This window comes from Panulirus ornatus, chromosome 35, assembly GCF_036320965.1.
Source record: "Panulirus ornatus isolate Po-2019 chromosome 35, ASM3632096v1, whole genome shotgun sequence".
NCBI lineage: Eukaryota > Metazoa > Arthropoda > Malacostraca > Decapoda > Palinuridae > Panulirus > Panulirus ornatus.
In genome coordinates this window covers 2,832,501-2,847,500 of record NC_092258.1, presented here as the reverse complement: position 1 = coordinate 2,847,500, position 15,000 = coordinate 2,832,501, and the positions used below count along the sequence as shown (strand labels likewise).

At 47.8% G+C, this 15,000-nt stretch overlaps 1 protein-coding gene across 7 annotated transcripts in view; it reads right to left on the bottom strand.

The window, feature by feature from the left end:
• Positions 1-15,000, bottom strand: part of LOC139760081 (uncharacterized) — a 136,686-nt gene that overhangs the window by 24,952 nt on the left and 96,734 nt on the right. The window lies entirely within an intron of this gene.

Genomic DNA, 15,000 nt, shown 5'->3' with positions numbered 1-15,000 from the left:
TCCTCCTCTCGACTGAGGTCGCACGACCCCCTGCTGAGGTCGTGGACCTCTCCCTGCTGAGACCGACGATCCCAAAGTACTACCTGCACACCTGGTAGTACCTACGACTCTGGAGGACCACCTGGTGGTATATACGACACTGGAGGATCCCCTGGTGGTACATACGACCCTGGAGAAGGATCATCTGGTGGTAGCTATGGCCCTATAGGACCACCTGGTGGTAAATACGACCCAGGAAGACCACCTGGTGGCACCTACGACCCCTGGAGGACCATCACCTATACACCTGATTGCACTTACAATAGGCAAGACTCACCGACCGCCTTTAACATGCCCAGGAAATAGAATTACCCAACTAACCGTAAGAATCCGTCTGGCGCTCTCCAGAAATGACCGATTCTTCCCCACTGTTCACAGTCCAAGAATTTCCCCAACTTCAGAAATTCTACCTTCTCCAGGAAGGAAACGAATTTCCAGGGATATGCGAGAGATGGCAGATGTGGTTGATATATTTTCTCACAAGGAATATACCACAGACAGAGCCTACACACGATCCAAGGCGTCTGTCTCTTCTACTGCAGGAGGGGGACCACTGCTTGCAGCACCATCAGTTGCCTCTCCACCTCCAAGCCACAAGCCACCTCACTTGACGTCCTGGCCAGCAAGGGAGAGGGAGGGAAAGAAATCAAGAAAGGGAGGGTGAAGCCAGGGACACAGCCAGACGACGGTAAATGCCCCACCAGCCTCCTCCTCTCCCAAGTTGTTGCGGCCACGACCGCAGGAACTTCGCGACTGGAAATCTCTTCAATCTCTTTTCGTGGGTGAGTTCCAGTTGGTCTCACTCTACCTGTCCTCCAGAGATACACATGGCGTGTATGTACTCCTCCAGTCCCTCAAACCAAAGTACCTTTTACATTTCCACTTATGTACTCTTCCATCACCTCATTTGAGCACATTCTTTCAGTTGGGCAGACCCCATCCTTCTCCCTTGGCCCTCACTAGACCATCTCCTTCCCTTACACTACCTCACCCTGGTCCCTCACCCACATTCCTAGCTTCCTTAACTCTGTCATTCGTTACTATCAGATCCCGCCACATCTCCATACTCTGCACCGGCCGCTTTGTTTCTGTAAGCCCCGATTTCACAGCTATACAACACTTTCTGTTGCACACATGAATAACTTTGTCACAGGTGAGAGATGGTTAGTTTCCTTATCCCTCATTAAGCACATAGTCCATTATCCCTGTCTTCAAGTACTACCACCCACTTCATTTCCGTTATCCTCGCTCAAAACTCACTCTCATACCTCTGTGACCTGACTGTCTTCCCTCTGATGTGACCTGACTGTCTTCCCGTCTCTTGTGACCTGACTGTTTACTGTCTCTTGTGACCTGACTGTCTTCCCGTCTCATGTGACCTGACTGTCTACCGGTCTCTCCAATCACGTATTACATCCTAGACTCCCTCTTCCTCAGACACACTCATTCTATTCTTACCCAGAGTGAAATCAACTTTTCTTTTCTTTACTCGTCGACTTTCCTTCACCAGAGTTTTTAGTGACTATAGTGTTACAAAGGATCATCAGCATACAGCAGCACCTGACGACAAAATGTATCCTCAAAGCACCTTCTCAGTCGTACTTTGACCGATGTGCTTGACCTCTCTCTCGATACCGTTCCTGCACACCTCACACAGCCATGAAGGCAAGTTATCGCTTGTCTTACTCCTAACGAACACAAGTCTCTTGACCAAATACTGCCCCTAACAAATGCTCCGTCTTCTTCATACAAGATCTTTACTGCCTCTTATAGTTTTCCCTTCCCAGCCAAACACTCTGTACACAGTCTTTCCCCAATAACCCTAATCAAATGCTTCCTAACAGAACGAGATATGTTACAAACACACACACACACACACACACACACACACACACACACACACACTCTATCTCTCTCTCTCTCTCTCTCTCTCTCGCCTCTTGTCCCAGTATATTCTTAACCAACACACCCACAGTGAAAGCCAGCTTTATACTCCACTTTTCCCCTTCAGTTTTTTTTCCTCTGATCTTTCAGAGCACCAGTTTGTGACGCTCTAAACCTTCTGCATCTCCACCCTGCTGCTTGCCTCACCTCTGACACCTACCGGGCCAACACTTCTGAAGTTATAACATTTTTCTTTTCTTCAGTTTCGTTTAGCGAGTTTACTGCTGGATTCGTAAGGTCATGTGTCGCATGGCTTCGCTCTCACACGCGTCGCATGGAAGACTCTGTACAACACTAGACACCCACTGACTTCAAGGATCCTCCTTGTTACTTCATTTATCCCAGACGTCTGAACCTATTTCATTATCTTACGTTGATCTCGATCCAACCTTCACTGGTCTACATTTCTAACATTCAGCCACATCAACTTGTGGGTTGTTCTACCCTCGTCTGTATCCTCTGACATTTAGGAAATCCTCAAAATGTTGCCTTCAATCTTAAAACATTTTTCTCTCGCTTCTGACCATACTCTCCCGCTCAAGTCTCTATCTTTATCGATCTTATCTCCCCGTCTTGACGTCTGAAGTCTAGATACAAAACATCTCATCAATTTTCCATTTCTTTTCATACTTCTCTCCAGTAGGTAGTCGGTATGACGTCAGTGTGTTTCGTTATGGGTCACTAAGGATTTATATGGCCCACCCAAAACAATGCTGTCATACTTAACATTCTCTACACTGCCACACACACACACACACACACACACACACACACACACACACACACCAATATGCTTATCAAGTGCCGAATCTCAAGCGTATCTCATCCATCTAGGCCAGGCTGGCCCTGTATATGTAAGTAACACATTATGTATATATAAATAACCACATCTACATATATAAATAAACATGGCAGTGGGGGACTAGGAAAATCTCCCTTTGTTAAGTGTACATGTATGCTGTCAACCCCTGATGAATAATGATGGCAGCCAGCGTGATGAGGCTCATCATGATGATGATGCCAAAGGTGACAATGGGTCTGATGACGATGGCACTGATGATCCTGACGGTTGGCGATAATGGTGGTGATGAGAATGGTTAGGGAGGAGGAGGAGGAGGAGGAGGGTGAGGGTGAGGGTTGGGGTAGGAGGTTGTGCTGACGGTGGTGGAGTGGTGGTCAGGTTGGTGACGTGGACGTTGATGTCATCTAGGCATTCGTTCATGTCTAGGTCATTCGTTTATCATACTCATCTCTTCCTCCTTTTTTATCTCAGGTGGATGAGGTGAGGATACGAGCTGTGTGATGAAGGTGCTGTGAACGACTTCCACTCCAACCCTGGCAACAATGGCCGCCAGTAACTAGAATGGACGAAAAACAATTCATTTGTAAAGTAAGCCTACCCGGAACTGAACAGGATTGAACGAAGGGAGAAAAAAAAAATGATATAAAAGTCATCCTGCGCCAACCCGCCCTCTGCTGCACTGTAGCATATTCTTAGGAAAAGGAATCAATGTGTATCTACATTATTTTCTTCGTTGTATTACTTTCGTAAATACCTGAGCAAGGAAAAAAAATGTCTGACAGGGTTTTTAAATGTATCTATTATAGTCTTTACATTAACAACATTTGCAGATACCTTATTCCAAAGCTCAACACCTATTTGGAATGAAACTCTTTTCCCACAACAATGTCGCATTTTTCAGCTTAAACTCTGATTCCGTTTGTTCATTGACGGTATTTGAAATATATCCTCGAGATTAACATGTTTGTATTGTTTAGAATTTTGAAAAACTGTATTTTAGAATTCTATATTTTTCTCCATCGTTCATCTAAAACTGATGAAAGGCTATTTGGGTATTAATTCAAGATATATCTCTTACATGCAATCTTATATATACGTATGCACACACACACACACACACACACACACACATATATATATATATATATATTAATATATATATATATATATATATATATATATATATATATATATATATATATATATATATATATATATATATATAAGCAAAATAAATAAATAAATAAATATATATATGGGTGACATTTACCAATTTCCACACCTACTGTTACAAGGATGAATTCTCGTATAAAGGTGTGTCCTCAGTGGAATTATAGAGGTGAGCTTAGTCGCTTCCACATTAAATTCTGGTTAAGAGACGTTAAATTCTGACAAGAATCGAGAAAGTTTAGAGAATTATATTTACACATCAGTGGCAATGACCCCGTTAAATGAAAATGTAAAATCAAAATGTGAACCTAACCATTTGAGGTCGACGGTACGACCCTTGAGGAGGACGGTACGACCCTTGAGGACGACGGTACGACCCTTGAGGACAACGATACGACCATTCAAGACGACAGAACGACACGACGACGATGCGACTCTTGGGTCGATGACCTTTGGCCTTTGATCTAACCCTTAAGAGGTCGTACAACCTTACACAAGGGTCGTACAACCTTACACAAGGGTCGTACAACCGTACACAAGGGTCGTACCGTGGGGTTATGAAGACCACAGAAAGAACCATCACAATTCACAGACACAAACACCTGTGGATACAGACGCAGACGACATAACCACACGCAGGTGTTTGGTGTGGAGACGCACTGCAGGTGTGATAGGCGTTGAACCACAGATGCCTATGTGTGGCGTTGAGCCGGAGGCGGCGGTGGTAGCTTAGCAGGTCAGGTGTGGATGAACGATCATTAGAGATGCATATGTGTCATGTAGGGCGTTGGGATGATCCATTGGTCACAGGGGCGGTGGTGGCAGGCGTGCAGCCTGGCCCATCGCGACACAATGGTCACACATCACCACTATGTAAAGTGGTGTGTGCACAGTGTTAATATTAATGTGTGGGAGGTTTGGTGTGTGCAGTGTGTGACAGGGTCAGGAGGAGGAGGAGGAAGAAGAGCAGCAGCAGCAGCAGGAGGAGGAAGAGGCCGCGGCGTCCGCGTGAAGGATTGATTGGTGCTCAGTATGCTGGTGGGCTGCGATGCGAGGTGTGGCGTGCCGTCGCTAGCATCGCCATGATGTATCAATCACAGCCCAGGGCCGCTGGCCTTGCCCTGCCCTGCCTCACCTCAGTCACTTGCCCTGCCCTAGTAGCGGGTCTCTGCACGCCCATGGCCCTCCTCACGTCCTGGGTCACTACTCTGCCTCAACACTCGACACGTGAGGCCCAGAGGCTCCCCTCCCTCCACACTCACACCGCAGGGGCTGTAGTTGGGCAAGGAATAGGAGCAGTAGCAATTTCTGGGGCTAATCAACAGACTGAAAGCATGGGGAATGATGCAGTGGAACAGAAGACAGGGATACAATGAAAGAGAGGTGCAAAAAGAATCAAATAAAGCTGTAGAAAGAATAATGTGCACCGTTAGAGATTGAACAATCAAGAAAATCTATGTTGTGGTAGATGAAAGGTTTAGAAAAGTAAAGAACATACGGGATCAGTGCTTGTTATCAATAAGGAAAATTTGAGAGACAGTCATAATTGGAGATAGACCCTTCGGCACGGAAGGACTTAGCAGATAAAGCTGGGTGGATTGTCTCTATCTAGACTGCCCAAATCTAGATGTTCAGGCAGGAATGAAGGAAAGATTATTTCAATGGAAAAAATTATTATCTTAATGGAAGGAAACAGAGGAAGCAGGTCAGGGGAACCTTCTCGATAGGGTTTGGGGTCACTAGTGGCGTGCAGCAAGGTTCTACTCTGGGACCATTACTTTTCTTGCTATATGGCAGAAGGATTAGACTGCTACCTGGATATGTTTTGGATGATACTAAGGTCATGCGGGAAGGTAAGAAGTGAACAGGATTGCATAAACCTACAAGGGAACTTAGACAAACTCCAAAGTAGCCCCGACACACGATTAGTATACTCCAGTACAGGTAAATGCAAGGTAATGAGGATGGGCTACAATGAAAGAAGGCTACGATATGCATATTATCTGGTAGGAAATAAACTGGCGCCTTACCTTTGGTAAATAGCAAAAGAGACAATCTGGCAAATATTAGAAAAGCAATCAATTATATGGTGAATTAAAGAAATATTCAACAACCTTCTCACCACCTACGTTGCAACAAACCTAAGATATGCTTTTCAAATTGGTCATGACACTTAAAGAAACAAAGGACTGATACAGAAGGTCCAGAGAAGAACAACAAAGATGATATCATAATTAAGAAAATGAATTATTGGGAAAAGGTTAAAGACCTTAGAATTGTTCACCATGGAAGAGAGAAGAAAGGTGAGCGGTGACCTGATCAGAGCCATTAAGTTTCTAATCCTGTTTGATGATGTCAACAGCAAAGAGTCCTTTGAGAGACGAGGTGGTAGAATAACTGGAGCCTAAAAGATGGTGTCACGCAAGGAACTTGATAGACTATAAAGAAGTACTTTTATAACGTAAGTATAGCGGCCGAGTGGAATACACTGTATGATGAAACTGTTAATGCGGACGGCATAACAAAACTTTTAAATCCTGTATTACAGTAGAGAAAAATCGAGAGATGGGAACCCATGAGTGTAAAACTCTCTCCTCGTACAGTACGGTAGGTAAAATGAGCAAACTGCAAAGATTACATGAACCTGGAATATCATTTCAAAGTTCAGATTTGTCTCCTGGAAATTTGTGTACTGGAAATATGAGGTTTACAGATGAGTCGCCTACGAATGTAAGACTCTATCTTTCTTCCCAGTACACACGAAGCGGCGATCACAGGAACATCTCCATCTCTACCTGTACACTCGAGACTCCATTTCGACAACACCTTCCTCTATGAACAAGCTCCCCTCCCCTCCTTACACTCCTTCCCCTCCTTACACTCCCTTCCCCTCCCTCACCACTCCCTTCCCCTCCCCTCCCTTACACTCCCAGGCGAAATTTAAGATCGTTCGTGGTTTGGTGACTATGCTAATTAACCCCCGGCCACTCAAGGCTCACCATGTTGGTACGGGCGGTTGGCCTCTGTCTGTCACTAGCTACAATTCATGAATGAAAATATCGACAGGAACCGTTGCTATACAGGACTGGTTTTACCGGATGTAGGTGCTGCTGGGAGAGGGGGGGGGGGATAAGGGGGAGTGTGGGGCCGGTGGTGGGGGGGAAGGGGGAGGGGGGCGGGCCCGGGCTACCGACACCTTAAATGTTGCCACTAACAAACCAGTTCCAGCTGGTATAAATCTCAGCCTTAAACGGTGATCAGCTGTGACTCGCCTGTGTAAACAGAGACGCGTACTCGACTTATGGTTCGTCCAGGCCTGGGGTGGGAGGCTTGCGAGGAGGGTGTTTGGGGAGTGTATCGGGCGGGGAGATGAGGGTTGGGTTGGGTGTATGGGCTGGGGAGATGAGGGTGGGTAGGGTTTGTAGACGGGGGAGATGAGGGTGGGTAGAGAGAGACAGAGAGATGCGTATAGGTCGGAGAGATACCCTAGCCATAGGCTACAGCTATAGGCTATGAACGAGATGATACTAAATTCATATCATAGAAACACATAGATAAGAAATGTGAGTGGGAAAATGGGAGCAAACTGGCAAAAAAATGAGACCAATTTCCTCTCTCAGTATGAGGAGCGATCATCCTTCACACTAGAAACCCAAAACATATTTAGGATTCTCAAAACTGATGTAAAACCTCAAAGAAAAAAAGATAAAAAAGAACGTTTAAGGAAAGTATCCCAACTCCAGATTATGAAGGATAAATCCCAAGGTTTACTTCTGGTAAATCTCGGTTCAGTAGATTTTTTTTTTCATAACCATCTTTGTGAAATTCCTTATAGGACGCTCCGATCTCGAACATATTCTTGAAAATACTGACACTTCTAAAAGCACAAAATAAGAGATATGATGTCAGGAAAGACGAGGAGGGAGAGAGAGAGAGAGAGAGAGAGAGAGAGAGAGAGAGAGAGAGAGAGAGAGAGAGAGAGAGAGAGAGAGAGAGAGAGAGAGAGAGAGAGAGAGAGAGCATGCGAGTGTGCAGGTCAAGTGATATCACCTCTTATTTCAGTCTACTGTGCCTGCCTTACAAAGTAAATGTCCAGCCAACCTTGAAGAACACGACTCCCGGACCCCCACACCAGACGTGTTCCAACTCCACACTGACGCCTCTGGTGTCTTCTTACCTGGAAAAGTCCTGGAGACAATAACTTGCATCCATGACAAATTTTTTCGATGACCATGGTAATTGAGGGGGCCATTTGGATTCAGAAAGAGCTACTCAGTAGCTGACCCTCTTAATCTCTACGACCGCTTGGCATCAGCCACTACAAGACTCCACAATGAAGTACGTCACAACACTACACATGAATATAGCGCCTTTGAGCGGGTGCATCCAGCCCTCCTACTCCTCCTCCTCCTCCTCCTTCTCCCCCGTCGCTCACATACCTTTCATGTCTCCCTGTTGAATGACCGTGTTTAAGGGCGTGTGCTCCCGGGGCAGTGCTTAATGGAGCCACAGCCGTAAGTCACTCCATAGAAGCAAGAGAGATTCAGAGGAGGAGGAGGGAGCGTGTGTGTGTGTTCCAGGACCTCTCTTGTTGAACGTCCACTTCAGTGATCTACTGCCACTCCTTGACCTCCAAACTCCCGCGTCTTTACAGATTAGACCCCACTTTAAGACATTCTATTTCCCCAGGAGAGTAGCAGCCCGCCGCGATGGCTATAGCAACAGCATCCCCTGGGCTTGGCCAGTGGCAGGTTATACAGGCTGCTGAGATCACAGAGATGATGATGGTGTGACACCCGAGAGCCGAGGGCTGTCGGGCGGTCAAAGAGTGAGAGATCGATGATCTGGTGGATATTCAAGGGAGTGAAATCCGACCCTCGGGTGGCTGTTCCTAGGGCTACATGCACGGCTTAGTAAGGAGAACGAGAGGATACTTGGATACTGTGAGAGGCATTTTCCTCTCCCACCTGTAGGGCGTCGATAACCACCCCCCGTCTCTCTCTCTCTCTCTCTCTCTCTCTCTCTCTCTCTCTCTCTCTCTCTCTCTCTCTCTCTCTCTCTCCATACTTCTGGAGGCTCCAAGTCCATCATTCTCTCCTTCCCAATTCCGGAGTGTCAAAACTCCTCTCCTCCCCCCGCTTTTTAAGTGCTAAAGCCCCTCACTCTTCTCCCTACTTCAGGAACGCTGAAACATCTCCCTCTGCCTCTCCTCTTCTTTGAAGTGCCAAAACTGTTCTCTCCTTTCCCCACATCTGAAGTGTTATCTCACCCCCTCCTCTCTCTCTCTCTCTCTCTCTCTCTCTCTCTCTCTCTCTCTCTCTCTCTGAACGAATGAAGTGCTGAGAAGAAATAGTTTGAAAACAGTTCAGAGTAGCAGAAACCAGTGTCATGTTCAAGCCTTAACAGTTTGAATATCCCACAAACCAGCCTCACTCAGTATTGAAATGCTTGGGGAAAAGAGTCAGGAAGAGTGAAAAGACGTTCAGAAAATAGCACCAAAAACAACTACAACTACTATGACTGCTACTGCTATTACAACTAATATTGCTGCTACTAATGCTATTACTACTACTACTACAACTACTACTACTACTACTACTACTACTACTACTACATCACTACACTACGTGCTGGGATATATCGTCTCTGTCTTGAAAGAATCATGAAGAGGCAGGCCACTTACTAGAGACAACCCCCTTTCTTATTCCACCTCTTCCTTCTCCTCCTCTTCCTGCTCCCTCCCTCCCTCCCTCCCTCCCTCCTTGCAACCCGCACCCGACTGACTGTCAGATTAGGAGACCTGACGACACCCACAGCTCTGGAACTGCTGCCTTAATCTGGACCTGTGTTTCTCTAAGCGGCGCATCACCTGCGGGATGTGACCAGCATCGCCAGGACCTCCCGAACTCCGCTCCCTGAATACCGAACGTTACCCAGACCCTGCCACGCACCCCGCACCACGCACCTTGACGCACTACTTCTCTTTAATACACGACACTTCCTCGAAAGGCGTCAAGCCCACACGCCGGGGCAAGTTCCTTCAGCCCCTGCGTCACCTCCTGTCACTTCCCTCTCTCTGAGGTCCCCCTCCCTTCTTCTCTTGCTACAACATTCACCTGGCGGAATGAAGGGGTGTATACTGCCTCACTGGGACAAAAATACCCCGTACAGGAAGAGGCACAATGACCTACCTATCTTCCTAGCATGGGGCACAATACCTCACGGATAAAACTACCCCCTACAAAAGGACGTGGCAAACTACCACTCTAAAATAAAATTACCTTCAGAGGCAGAGAGCTCAATACCGCTCTGGAATAAAACTTCCCCCTTACGGAGGGAGGCAATATATCTTTCGGACGAAACTACCCCTGTAAGGAAGGACACAAAGTACCTCTTGCGAGAGAAAGACCATCCCCTGGGAGTGGTGCCTCGGAGAGAGACCTAGTCCTCGCGGGGTTCACGTCTCCCCAAGTTACTTGATAATTCAAATCTTACTACAAATTCGGATGACAACACTGAGCCACTCAGGGACTTCTTACTCGTAATGCTGGGAAGGGAACATAGACATATGCCCAACCTGAGCATACCGTGTCAGGAGAGGGTATAGGAATAAGCCTTACTTCTCGGGTCGTCTATAATGCTTGGAAGTATGGGAATAGACCCGACCTAGACTTGCAATGGCTAGGGAGAGAGAGAGAGAGAGAGAGAGAGAGAGAGAGAGAGAGAGAGAGAGAGAGAGAGAGAGAGAGAGAGAGAGAGAGAGCTGTGTGTATGTGTGGTATGTGAGGTGTCATATTAAGAACACGGGCCGTCGTCACACTGGTGAAGCGTCTGAAAGAATCTTAGTAACAGAGCTCCCACAGTGAGGTGCTGTGGGGGTGTCCCACTTTGAGGTGTTGTGGAGTTGCCCCACCACACCTGACCACCGCCACCGCCACCACTAACACTAGTGGTGACCCGTCCTTCCTAGAAGTGCAGGGTACGACCAGCAGGGGGCAGCTCCCCCACTGTTTTATTCCCGTGTTTACCACAGACGACCCTCCTCGCCACCTCGTAGTTCCCAACAGGTGGGTGGGGGAGCTGGGGTACTGGGCTGCAGGGAGGACCAATAGTAAGAGGTATAGCCCACCCCCAAGCCCCGTACAACCTGAGGTACACAATGGTGTCGCATCTGCTACAACCAGTGGTGCCCCAGCCTCCACAACCTGTGGTGTCCCAGGCACCGCAACCAGTGGTGCCCAGCCTCCACAACCATTGGTGCCCCAGCCACCACAGCCAGTGGTTCACAACCAGGAGTGTCATAGCCCTAATAACCAGGGGTGCTCCTACCTCTGTAACTGGAAGAGCCTAAGCATACCGGCACTTTATCTAGCAGACCGGCACTTTACCTAAAAGACCGTGACCTTACCGAGCAGACCGGTACCTCAGCAGGCCGGGTGTGGGTACAACAAGCCTCACTGTCGTTATTAATCAATGTTCACTTCATACCATTGCACCAAGAGCGGCAAGCGGACGCCCCCACACAACGTTGATGGTGATGGTGGTGATGGTAGTGGTGATGGTAGTGGAGGAGTAGGTGGTGGTTGTGAAGGTCTCAGGCCTGTGGAAGCCAGTGGTCTCTAGTATAACCGATGGAACCGCTCCACCTCGGCTTTTCGTCTACCCTGAATGAAGCCTTTCGTTGGTACCTGTGGTGTGTTGCGACCCCTTCTGCCATGACCCAGGACGAGCAATGGAGGCCATGGAACGCTACACAAGTCCACCACATGATTCCACAAGTGGCACGCAACACCAGAGTGTAGAACACCACCAGCAACAACACCAGAGACTGAAAAAAACTAGTGCCTGGAAAACACCAACAGATTATAACTCTACCGCCTGGGGCGCAGTAGCGCCAGAATTAGAAAGAGCGCTTAAGTCTGGAAAAGCGCAAGTCTGGAAAAGCGCAATATCTGGAAGACAAGATTATACACAGGAGTAGCATTAGGCCTGGAAGAGTACCAGAGTCTGGAAGAGCGAAGTATCTGGAAGACATACCCGTAGCGAGGTCTACCACAAGGTCTGGACGAGCGTAGTAGCTGGAAGGCACAGCTCTGGCCAGGACTACCACAAGGTCTGGACGAGTAGCAGGTCTGGAGGAGCACAGTAGCTGGAAGATATGGTAAGAGCCAGGGGGCACAGGTCGTCCTTCGACCATACCTGGTTGGCCTAGTAACATTCATTTCACAAGTGGCCATTTGGGCGCCCGAAAAAGGCGAGAGGGGAGAAGGGGGTGGGGAGGGGAGGGGAGGGGAGGAGGGGGTTGTCGTGGTGCAGGAATCTAGTTTTTCTGAAGTGAAAGGTCCGCCTCTTTTGCTGTTTTTATCCCTTGATCCCCCATCATTACCGTAATAACCGATGGTGATTATGATGATACATTCCTTATCCCTCAGAAATACATGGAATCATTTTCACATGAATTCCGCTAACGCTGAACTTTATGGACACTTATACTTAGATCAGTATACCTAACTCACTTCTGGTCCTGTTGCAAAACTCGATTCACTTGACGCTATAGTACAACCACATATATGAAGCGGACGACACCACTCCCCTCCCTCACCAACGGCGTGGTACCACACGTGCTGACACAGACAACAGCAAACCCTGCCCACCGGAAATCGCTCCCTGGGTCTGGGTCTGTACGCATGAGATTGTGTGTGTGTGTGTGTGTGTGTGTGTGTGTGCGTGTGCGTGTGTGTGTGTGTGTGTGTATGGAGATCTCCAAGAGATCTTGATGTTACGGAAAAGAGATAATAAGAACGTGCACGAAATGGGCTTGAGTTGTGTTCACTCATCCAAAATATACACTGGAAGACAACACTAAGCCTTGAAGATTTCTAAGATATTTTCTTCAGTCGTGAAAGATAAATGTAGATATTAGAATCTAAACTCTGGTAGTGTTGAGCTGGTGGCCGCAACCATCTTAAACCCTCCACGTCAGGAGTATGTAGACGGCAGCAGCCCAGGGAGGTACTACCCTCCTGACTTAAAGAGTGATGAAGTGCTGACCGGGTCCATCATACACCTTCTGTCAGGACTTCTGGTCTTACTTTCCGCCTCCCTCGCACTGGACTACACATAGCATCTTTATAGAAGAGAGAAATGCGTTACGCAATTATCCTTTTTCTTTGACGCGTTTACCCTTTGTTTTGCACTTTGTCTCACACTGAACTTTTTCGTTGAATGTTTTTGCTATTCAAGGATGAGGCTCTGGAAAAACTTCTGTCTTTCCTGTACACAAATATTCAAGATGTTTACATTAAGACTCGAACGGACACGACATAGTTCCAAATACTTTAGGGAATGAGATGTGAGACATGACTGTGGACTGATGATTGAAAAGTAAACACTGGGATGATAGATGCATCAACCTACAGGTACAGTCGTGATACTGTACCTCCAGGAACAGTACATTAGTTCTGGGTCACAGATCGTGGTACATTCCACCACGGTACACTGACCCTGGGTCACGTACCATCAGTGATGGTACGTCTCACTACGGTGCACTGACCCTGGGTCACGTACCATCAGTGACAGTACGTCTCACTAAGGTACACTGACCCGGGGTCACGTTACAACATTTTCAACACGTCCTCCTCTAGTTCGTCTCATTTTTGGTTTACTCTGAGACCGGCTGCGATGCGAAAGGTAGCCTTTTATTATCATCTTATCAGTAAAAAAAGAATCTGTTAAATAGTTCATGAAATAAATCAATGACAAAAAAAAGATTGTTTAACAAGAGACGTTATCGGCTGTCCTTCCTAAATCAACAGTTTTGTGAAAACGAAAATAGATTTCTAGTACGACTTAAGAGTTCTCTCTCTCTCTCTCTCTCTCTCTCTCTCTCTCTCTCTCTCCTATAACATACAGTATACACAGGCACTTCCTTCGTAGGCACTGCAGAAAAAACGTAAACCTCTCCTGTTCAGTTCGCAACCCTCTCTTGTGACGGGCAATTTCTACTAAGTGTTTGAAGTCTCTGAGGACGCCCTCTATGCCTCCATAAAGAAGAGTTATCCCAAACGGGGGTAGCCCACCACCACCACCACCTCTCCCCCTCCCCCCCCCTGCACAATCTATGGCCTTATCTTGTCCCATTCATAAGACCAATCTGATGCACACACACCAACCCCTCCCTCCCTACCCTCCCCAAACCCAAGCCCACCGCCTTAATCCAGCCCCTAAGCGTACCCAAACACCCCCAGCCCCGCACCCCACCCGCGCTTATCCTGGCCTCTGCCCACACCCCTACTGTACGGCTACCTGGGAGGGAGAGAGAGGGATAGAGAGAGAGAGAGAGAGAGAGAGAGAGAGAGAGAGAGAGAGAGAGAGAGAGAGAGAGAGAGAGAGAGAGAGAGAGAGTACCTACCTAAATGTATCTATTGCCGGAATTCTGCCATGATGGATACCGACGACGAGATCTTGCCTGTGATGCTGGGTCACCGCGTAGTTCTCACCTCACATACTAACTTCTTTCTCAATCCTGTTATTCTTTGAAGAGAGAGAGAGAGAGAGAGAGAGAGAGAGAGAGAGAGAGAGAGAGAGAGAGAGAGAGAGAGAGAGAGAGAGAGCAATGGTAACTCGTATTCTAACCTGGATCATCCATATATATCCTCTTTCCCCACCAGTGGCACCTGGAACAGCAGGTGGAGGCGGAGGACAGAATCTGGAACGGCTGGTGGAGGGGACGGCACCTGGAACAGCAGGTGGGGAGGGGGGAGGGGGGGAGAAGGCACCCAGAGCAGCAGATGTTGGGGTGAGGGACGGCACCTGGAACAGCAGGTGGGGGGGGGTGGGGCAGGGGGGGGGGGGGCTGCAGCACGAGACGCCACCAACTCTTTCCCGAAGACGATCATGGACACCTCCCAAGTGACACGCCCCCCCCTCCCCCCCAACTGCCATATGGGATATACGTTCCCGTTATGTGGGGGAGGAGTGATCCCCCCCCCTCTCCCCCTCCCTCCCTCCACGTCGTTTATACCCGTATATAAATATTCATCATG